We start from the raw sequence: 10,598 nt of genomic DNA, 5'->3' as shown, positions 1-10,598 counted from the left end.
CATAAATAACAAAAGCAAGCGGTAGGATCAAAGCTAAAATTAACATTAAAACAACGGAGATGAAAGCGTTGTCGTTCTCTAATGGCTTGATTATGCTATCGTCCAGCTGGCGCGTAGTCTAATGTCACAACCGGTCACTCCCAATGAGAACGCGTTTCAAAGAGGATTTAAATATTGCAATTTTTAATTGAACACTCGTGTTCGACGGGTAAAATAAATTGGTAATTGTTCCGAAAATGTTTTGTGCATGTCAGAGGCGGAGCGTAATATGGATGCTATTCAAAATACTGCTAAATTGAACTAGAAAGCTATTGGCGCAGAACTTATTACGAAACAATCAATTTTATCAGGTTTACAAAAACAACTCGTATCTACCTTGTCCGCACTGGGTATAGTGTTAACAAAGAAGGTTGCCAGCCTTGAGGAAGAGATGATTTAAACTGTATACATGCTGGAAAATTTGGTGGAAGCAGGGCAACTCGTGTCTAGTGTCCTCAATGCTGTCTCGGTAAAGAGAAAGGTGCAACCTTCCTCAAAACGAAAACTGCATGGCTGCGGCTCAAGCGTTGCCAATAGACGAATTTCAGTTGGTATTTCGTATTTGGAAAAGGTCAGATCTGGCCAGAGGGTGCAGAACTTCATCAACAATTCAAACTACAAGCGCCCGTTCTATAAGTACAGGAAGAAAGGAGGAAAGATAGAGAAAAAGCAGAAGGGTCACAGGGGCCAGATCAAAGTCGGAAAGTAGATCACCTCTACAGGAAGAAGGCAAATTTGCTGGGCGGTTAAAACATTTTAAAACCGAATGGCAGAAGTTAATGTCTACTTGCAACGTTTTGCATGGATAACCGGAATAAAAATATCAAAACGTGTTATTTCAGAGTGCAAGAAATGTAAATGCCAATTTTCCCCTTTGTATTAAAAAAAAAATAGTGGTGAACATGGAGTTATTTCAAAATTGAAAAAATTGTTCTCATTTATTAGTAATCATCATGCTAAGATCGAAGTATATCGAACTACTCAAAGACTGTTTTTTGCTAACGCGCAGATACTGTGTTTTTAAATTTGATAATTACTATTGCTTTGTAGATACTGCGTTTCTTTTATCTAATAAATAAGTTGATGCAATTGTTCTAATATTAAGCTTTCAACCACAGATCACAGATAATAGGAAGGAAGTTTTGTTTTCCTTCTCTAAAATACCCAATACCCGACAGAAAAAATAGTTTCACTAAAAAATAAGGTTTTTAGAAGGTTTAAAAAAACTAAGAGTATTGCAGACTGGGACTCGTACAAACAAACAAAAGAACAAAAAAATTTATCCATCCATTCGAGCAGGAAAATAAACTCTCTCGAACCCTGTGAATATAGTAATTTAAATAGTTCGAGGACTCTTTGATAACACTTAATGATCTAAATATCCACACAAAAAAACTTATAACGAATCCCAGAACTTTTGAGCGACCTTTATGAAATAAACAAGAAGTTTTTGCACGAAATTCTTGGATTATTATTATCAAAATAATCGAAGAGTACATTATAACTTTCCCTATGTATCATCATACGAGGGTGATTTTCGGTTATAGTTAATTTTTATGACCGGTCTTGAAGGAAAACAACACCTGGGCATATAGACATCCGCTAGAAATTTGTTCTAACTCTTAAAAATGGACTAATCTTCACAAGAAATAGCTTTAAAAGGCCTTGGTTGTCTTCGGGGATCCCTTAAAACTGCATTTTATTCTTGAAACAGTTCAACGTACGTCTTCTGTTTCACTAAACCCATAGTTCTATTGCATTCTAGATACGAATGTCCACAAACAGGAAAAACCATTTTGATTGTGTTGTCTTTTAACAAAATGAACAATATAATGTAACCTTCTAAACACCTCGAAATTTTTATTTTGTCCACAGCATGAATCACAAAATATTGTAAGCTTTTTAACAGTATGACAGTATTTTGAACATGTAGAATGAAAGTTGTCTACGATAACATGTGTCGTTAGTTGTAATATTTGGCAGATGAAGATTTTTTTGAAAATCTATTACAATAGCTGCCATGCTTTTGTCTTTTTGAGCCCCAAATCTAGCAGCTTTTTTACGTTTATAAAAGGTATCTGCTCTTTTTAAATGTACTTCTTTTTCAACTTGCAAGCTTCACAGTTGTGTGTAACTGCTGTGCATTGTGATCATCTTCACTTTGATTATTTTTTTTTCATCGCATGTACTACAGGTATCGCATGGTGGGTACGCGAAAGCAATATTAAACTAATTTATCAGGATATTTTTCTTTGTACCTAGAGTACATTTTCTTAATATTGAGCTCAGCATATAAATGAAGCTTTGTTGTTTTAGCCAAGCCATGACAGAATACGTTATTTCTCTAAAAAGTCGGTTAGATCTGGAAGAGTGCTTTCCTCACATATCTAATGGCGCTGAATCCTTAGATTTCCAATCCGCTTTGTACAGTTTGTAGCCTTTTTGGAGTTATCCCATGTCCGACTGAAAAAGCTTTATAGCACACTGGGATTTTACAAAGTTCATTGTTTTTTTAACAATCTCACCTTATAAGTATACAAAAATAAATGAAAATCAGCTTCATTTTCAGATTTCCTGGGACGATGACGTAGTTTACACGTTATTAAACCACTCAGATTAAGGGATTCTTCATCATAACTTTATAGTTAATTAATCTTAGACACGATCGGCTGCAGTGAAATTTTGGAAACATTTAAGTTTTGAACATTTGCTGTCTTGTCCAGTTTGAAGACTACTTAAGGGTAACTTTTTATTTACATCCTGCATTCGTCCATAGGATTTTCTTTTCCTTGTTCAGCCATTATTCAACAACAAGAAATATATCACAAAACTTTAAAAACAGAATAATCAATAATTGCACCAATAAACCTCAACGTCAATAAAAATATGTCGGTAATCGACTGAACTACATGCATTGCTTACGTTCTTGAGCACAACCTCTGTTACCATCATCTTTTTTGCCCTCTACTAAACATTTTAAATTCTGTTTAGCTTTGTACTGTCATCTTTCTAGCTATTTCTTATAGTCGGATAATATTATATCGCTGATATATTATAAGAAATAACTATTAGTCTCATTTAGGCAAAAAATAGACCCTCATCTTTTTTCCCCTGTACTCTATAGTTGTAAAACACATTTTGAAGTGTCATTTGAATTTTACACAGTTGAAGAGAATGTTAGAAAGTTTTTGTTGGAAACAAAGACTCTTACATCGGGAGAAGATTAATATGATACTAATATGGTTCTTTTATCTGCATAACATCTCACATACGCTGCACGGGATATTTGAAATAATCCATATTGAAATCGTTATTTCGGTAGCTGTCAAGACGCGATGACGTCATTGATTATTACGGCGCACTGCATGGTGTCAGAAAAAACTTATTTTCTCGAAAACCATTTACTATTTTCAAAAAATTCTTGGACCAGGAAACGTGGAAGATCCAGGGCTATAACCTCTACTTCGAACATTGTTTGATTCATATACAGGGTGTGTCGTTTATGGCCAAAAAATCTAAAAGATTTTTATTGGTAAATTATTGGCGATAATTGAAAAACCGTTAAAGATAGGGTAATTTTATTTGAACAGTATCGTAAACTGTGTCGAGAGAGAGAGTTTCAGGTTTCATCAATTATACAGGGCGCAAGATATTTGAAAAATATCGTTCGACAACGCTCGTATCTGTGCAAATTTTAATATTTACCAATGTTTGTAACTTTGAAGTTCGACGAGATGTGAATGACATTTTATACAGGGTACATGCACAATTATATTACCTCGATTTTGCGAAAGTTCCATAGTGGTCCACACGAAACCGCGAAGCTCTTTCCTTTTATAATAAAAAGCTGCTTCGCGCTACGCGCAACGAACGCCCAGAGATGATTTTTCGAAAGCAATCTTGTTAAGAATCGCAAACAAAGATCGAACAACAGTTTTGCAATTAAAGGTATCATTTTGATGTTAATTAGTGACAAACCCATAATAATAATAAAAGTGAAAAATAAAATGCTATTTTTTATTTGTCAACTCACAATTAGAAAATAAAATATTGAATAGGAATTAACATCAGCAGTTAAAGTACACCCTTTAAACATTACTAGATGTTTCAACATATAATACGTCATTAAAAGTTACATGCTTCTTAGTTTTATGGTTGACTTTACCAGAAAAAATAATTTAAGAGAGAAAATTTTAACGAAAATATCAGTTCATTATTAGGATAGTCTTCTCATCAGATATTAATTCATTTTAGACACAACAAACGAATAAAAGAGAGTATTTTTTGTCTTAAATAAATTTTCCCCTTCATACTACATTAAAACCTTCAGTGTGTTTGATGCAGTTACTTGGTTCTTGTTGATATGGCTCCCCATTGACCCACAAATTTTGTTTTTGATAGATCCGTGAAAAAACTGCTTTCATCCAGGTTCCATATTTGCGATGGACGTTCCTGCAAACCGAGTTCAGTTACAGTTTTTTCCAGTAAATCTAAATTTCCTTCTAGCATATTTTCCACTCTGGGGTACAGATTTATGACTACGCTTACAATTAAGAAATCAGCTTCCTCTTCAGACTGCGTATTTGTGTGGTTTTCTTTTACATAACCAGCTACAGTTTGTATTACTTCTTCCCGAGACTGGCTAAAGCTCCATTTTTTCATGCTAGTTCTTTTTCATGTAGAGGAATGTCTTGAGCTCTTCCATAGCTGGAACTTTTTTGTCCTCTTCTGCCTATAAGATGTATAAAGTTATTTGATCCGACACATTTTTATTCGCACTAGCCACGAACCCCAAACCAAAAAATACCAAAGGTGGCACAGGTGTATCAAGGGTATCAAATAATAGATGGCAACACTTGTTGCAACAGTAATATGATTAAAAACAGTTTTTTCTGGTTCACATTAAAATTTTTAACTGCCGCATTGTGCTTAACAATCTGGATTGTATGATTTAATTCTGTATCTTCATCGTCACTCTCATGTTGTTCATCATTCAGTATATCTGAAACATCTGTTAAATTTAGACGAATTAGCAAAAAAAAATCAAAATGAACAGAAACATTTTCTACCTGTTATTTCTTCATCAGAAGAAAGCAAATAACGTCCCAATTCATATTCAATATCTGCTTTGGATTTTGCAACGTGAGCCACAGACTTTCTGGGAGCCTTTTTCTCAAGCATTGCATAGTAGACAGTAGACATAATAGAAAAAAAGAATTTCGTCAGTCTGATGGCATTTTGGAATATAGGTTGCATAAGTGCTGTACAATTTGGTGGAAGAAATAAGATAGTAAATTGTCAGCTCTTCTCTAGTTCCATGGCTCGAGGCGTCATCGACAATTAGCAGGACCATTTCAGGCAGATTGGGGCTTCTTTTGATAATGATGATTTATATTTTCCATTTTGAATATTCAGCTTCTCGAAAAGTTTAAATAAATCTAAAAGATAATAGACACAAAGACAAAATAAATCATGCATACCTTTCTAGTTTTCCTTTGTTGTTTTGTTTCAGGCACTCGTTTATTAAGCACTCGATCCGCTGGTGGCAAAAGAAAACACGTGCCCTTTAATATTTAGTATTTTGTGACATTAAAAGAAAAATACGATCATATAAATTAACAATTTATATTTCACAATTTAATTAATACCATTAAAAACCTTACACCTAATTATACTTTCTGAAATCTAAGTATGTTTCCCTTAAAAAAATAATTTCTTAATCAGTATTTACCTATTTGATTACTTCAATGCTGCGAAGCTTAGTAACAGTGTAGAAAACTGTTTCTGGAATAAATAAGTACGGCAAAATGGAGAACTGACATAGGGCTGCAATAAGCAGATATTTGATTTTTTCCGGGGGAACTTCCGATTTTTGATATTCCTGTTGTAGGTTACGAATCGTGCAATTAATATTTGGTCATCTGCAAATGGTAATAAAGTATTATCTCCTATCTCCATACCCATTTTCTTTCCATGCAGATGGTGTATTGTATTTATTTTTTTATAGCTGTAAACACATTACTTTTAAACAAGGAGTAAATAATATTCAGCAGTATTTCTTGCGTTCTGTTATAAGCTTTATAAGCTCTATATAGCCTATATATGCCTTTATTTGCCTCTAGGGTTTTCTGTTGCTTGCTGTTTTTGATAATCGAAAAAATTTAATTTTGTTGCCGCCGATGACTTTTCATAGCTTTGCAAAAATATTTTGCGTTGCTAATGGTAATAAATCCTCCTGAAGGTAATAGTAAAATATTAAAAGTAGAATTCTTGACATTTTCGTTAAACATAAGTGTCCTATTTTATTACAAAAATTGTTTACTTGTTTTCTGTATAGTTATTTATCTCTATTTTATGTCTTCTCCCACATATTAACATTAATATTAACGACAGACTTATGTTTCATGATATGTTAGAAAATATGTTCTGGCTCAGGTACTTCATCAAAAACCAAATATATTAATTTCCACCTTCCATAGACACAAACAGACCCAATAATGGCGCACATTGAAAAAAAACTACAGGTTACCTACTGAGACCAATGATATACAACAAAATTCTGTATGGCTCGAGCAAAGTAGCAGCGTCAACTTAATAACAGTCGCATAACTAGGGCTGAACCACATACAAATCTTTGTATTGATTATAATTATTAAGTGTTTGCAATTTGTTCTAGGTCGCTGCACAAACCAAGATTGTCAGCTTCGTTGTGAATCACCAACCGCAATTTGTGAAGGATTCAGTTGTATATGCAACCCGTAGGGATGAACCACTTAAAAAACATTATATTGAATATAATTATTATGTATTTCCAATTTCTATTTTATTTATTAAAACGATAGTTTCCGTATATATAAATATTAAGTTTTATTGAGCAAAGAAGCTTTGGCATTTCCTACAAAGTACTCTTGTAAAAATGGCGAAAATATAGTTTTTCTACTCCAGTTTCTAAAATACTTATTACGGACCGATCTAGCGTGCGGAAAGGGCAACTTTACACGTCAGTTTCGTTTCCCACGGATTCGAACCACGGACATTTCTGGGATTTTACCGCATGGTTTGAATTTTTGTTGTTTCTCAATTTTGATGGCCATGTCAGTGATGTTTTGAAAAATTTACGCAAAAACTAATACACAAAAAAATGTTTAACTACAATTAAAATCTAGCAGACTACTCGGTAAGTAAAGTGACATGTATAATTTAAGTTTCCCACAGAAATTTTACATACCTTTCGAATGAACTTTAGCGGTTTTTACACTTTTTATATTAATATATTATATGCTTTTTCTTGCTTATACGATCTTAAAAATTTAATCCTCTTAAAAGCTCTATCCTTGGAAGATTTTTCTTCCAACTATTAAGTCTTTTTCTTTAAATACACTAGTTCATGATCAATTGTAAAAGTTAAACAACATAACGTTTTAAAATTGTGTTATTTATATGACACATCCAATAATACATATCTCTCTGTCTAACATGCACAATTAAAAAGAGACAACAATAACAGAACCGTACGAAATGATAAACGAATAGGGTTAATGGCAACTAGTAAATATTTTATTTGAGTGGTACGAAATTTAGTAATCCGATAATGTTATTATTTTTAATGTGTTAAATTGTGATTGTTTTGTGACGGTCGTAGAAAAAGTATACTTTGGAACATGTTTTGTAAACTCTTTATCTAACTCGTTTATTAAGCACTCGCTCCGCTTATATCGAATAAAATAAGGTATAGGTTTATATAAGAAAATAAAAACACAACAAAGAAAATAATAAAATGAAAACTAAATAATTACAAATTGTAGTTCATAACATATAAAACACATTTAAATAATTGAATTTTAAAGTACTGAGTTTCTTGAATGTTTAATTATTCTTTACCTCGAAACTCGTGACTAAAATGTCGTTTATCACACTTGTTGCATTCCTACCACGCTCATTGCATGATGTACTATTTTTCCAGCATTATTGTTTATATCCCCCCATACCTATGAGAAGAATCTGGTGAACGGACCAACAGATTTACTGTAAATTATATACGGTGATCTATGGCTCTAAAATATACGTATAAAAATGAGATTCTACCCCAGAAATAAATAATTTGTTCAGGTTTCCTTGTTACTTTCGAAAATCGATGAAATCGAATTATCTGCGCTGGTATAAAAATTTTATATCTCGTTAACGGTAGGTCCTATGGGATCGCCGTTGGTACAGAAATGATCATCGTCGAAAAATTTTTTTTTTGTTGGTCCGTTCTCCGTTCTCGTCTTTTGGTTTTTCCTGAATAACTTTCGAACCGTTGGAGCTACAAAATTGAAATTTGCCTCCTTTTTAACCCTCCATGAGACTCATAAGCTTGTAAGAAATGGGCCTGATCCGACGTCGGTACCCATCTTTTTTTCCCGAATTTCGACTGTTTTTTGGACCTTGCTATGAAATTCGATAAGTGTCCAAAATTTGAAGCAATCGCCTTTATATTTGGCACATGTATGCAGCTTTGCCCCGTGACGGAACCTATTGAAAATGGGGGGGCTGGGGGCTAGGGAAGTATTCTAAAAAAAATAAAAAATCGCGTGTGCAAGGGTCTACAAAAAACATCATTTCTCAAAAACTGTTTACGAGACCAAAAAAAATCTTGAAACATTAGCAGGAGATACGGCTCTATAAACTTTTATTCTTGACAATTTTTCAAAAATATAGAGGGTGCGCCGCAAATTCAAAAAAACTGAAAAATGGGTTTTCATCTAATGTACAGGGTGTTCCCGATATTCCGTGCTAAATGAGAAATGTGTTAAGGGTCCTAAATTTACAGATATCATCTTCAAATTTAGCATAGAAGTAAAAGTCCGTGTTCACATTTAACCTTTAGAAATTGGGCGTAATCAAATATTACCAAGTATTTTTTAAATATATTTGATTTTTTTTATATGTTTTTCTCCATAATCGTTCATCCGATTGGCAAAATTCTTTAACCGGCAAACGCAAAAGATCTAGTGCAATAATATTTACTTCGGACATTTTTTCGATTATACACAGGGTTTTCAAATTATAGGCAAAAATCTAAAAGATCTAGAAAATTGTTCTTTTACAAAGTAAATTAATAGCCGCAAATCAAAAATCGTAAAAAATATGGCTAATTGGTTCAAACGGTGTCATAGCCCGTATCAAGAGCTAAAAATTTTGTATAAAAATGCATATTGAAATCGTTATTTCGGGGGCTGTCAAGACGCGATGGCGTCATTGATTATTAAGTCGCACTGCATAGTTTTAGAAAAAACTTATTTTCTCGAAAACCATTTACTATTTTCAAAAAATTCTGGGACCGGGAAACGTGGAAGATCCAGGGCTATAACCTGTATTTCGAACATTTTTTGAATCATGTACAGGGTGTGTCGTTTATAGGCAAAAAATCTAAAAGATCCTAAAAATTTCCGTTTTTCTGGGTAAATTATTGGCGATAAATGAAAAACCGTTAAATATAGGATAATTTTATTTGAACAATATAGTAAACTGTGTCGAGAGAGAGTTTCAGGTTTCGTCAATTATACATGACGCGAGATGTGAAGGACACACACACAGTTAAATTAAATTAATCGATTTTGCGAAAGTTTCATAGTGGTCCGCCGGAGCTCTTACTTAGCTTTACCACACGAAACCACGCGGTTCTTTCGAAGGCAATCTTGTTCTTACTATCCTCGTGGAGGTTGTGTTACGTAATTCCTCCCTCCTTAAGAACATAACGGAATGTGTTTACTCCGAGTCATGGCTTGTTCTGATCCATCAGGTTGATTAATATGAAGAGACCTTGGTAGAAGAACAATAATATTAATTACTGAAGCCGTTGGTTGGTCAGTTTCTTCAATACGTTTTTATTACATCCTTGAGTTGATATAAAAGTCTTGTAGGGTAATTGTCCTGATATTCGGATATGAATGAGGGGCAATTGGTTTTCGTCCTTCGATATGAACTTCAGGTAAATGCATATGCTTTCCTTTCATAAACATTATTGAAGTAATTTTTCATGCAGATAAAAACGAGTTGCCCCAAACCAACAGGCCAACTGTTCTTTTTATATCTGAGAGTTTCTGAGTTTCTGCGAGAGAACGACTTCCTAAAGCACAAGGGCGACCATTTTGCATTTAAGTACCTGACATTCCGTTTTGACTAATTTGTGTTAAAAAATTGTGAACAAGGAGTTTTCGTCAACATTAAATTTTTAAATTTTAAATTTTGAAATGCTCTCTCATTTTTCTCGCACCATTGAAAAATAGTATCTTTATTTATCAAATTTAGCTATATAAGTGGCTGTGCCTAAGAAACGTTGCAATTCACATAACACATTTTGAGGATTAGATATATGGCTTGAATTTTAGATTGATTAGTTCCATGTATTAATGTCTCATATATGTTATTTTTTACATAAAAATTTACATTTCTGTCGGTTAAAATGGGTATTGTCTTCCAAACTACTTTGAGTCTTTCTAAGCAATGAGATTTGATAGAACAATTTCCATATTTCCAAAGATTTCATTCAGAACATGAAAGGCCATATGGTAAAC

This window comes from Cylas formicarius, unplaced genomic scaffold, assembly GCF_029955315.1.
Source record: "Cylas formicarius isolate icCylForm1 unplaced genomic scaffold, icCylForm1.1 PGA_scaffold_13__1_contigs__length_503275, whole genome shotgun sequence".
In the NCBI taxonomy this organism is placed as follows: Eukaryota; Metazoa; Arthropoda; class Insecta; order Coleoptera; family Brentidae; genus Cylas; species Cylas formicarius.
This window is presented reverse-complemented; position numbering follows the sequence as displayed.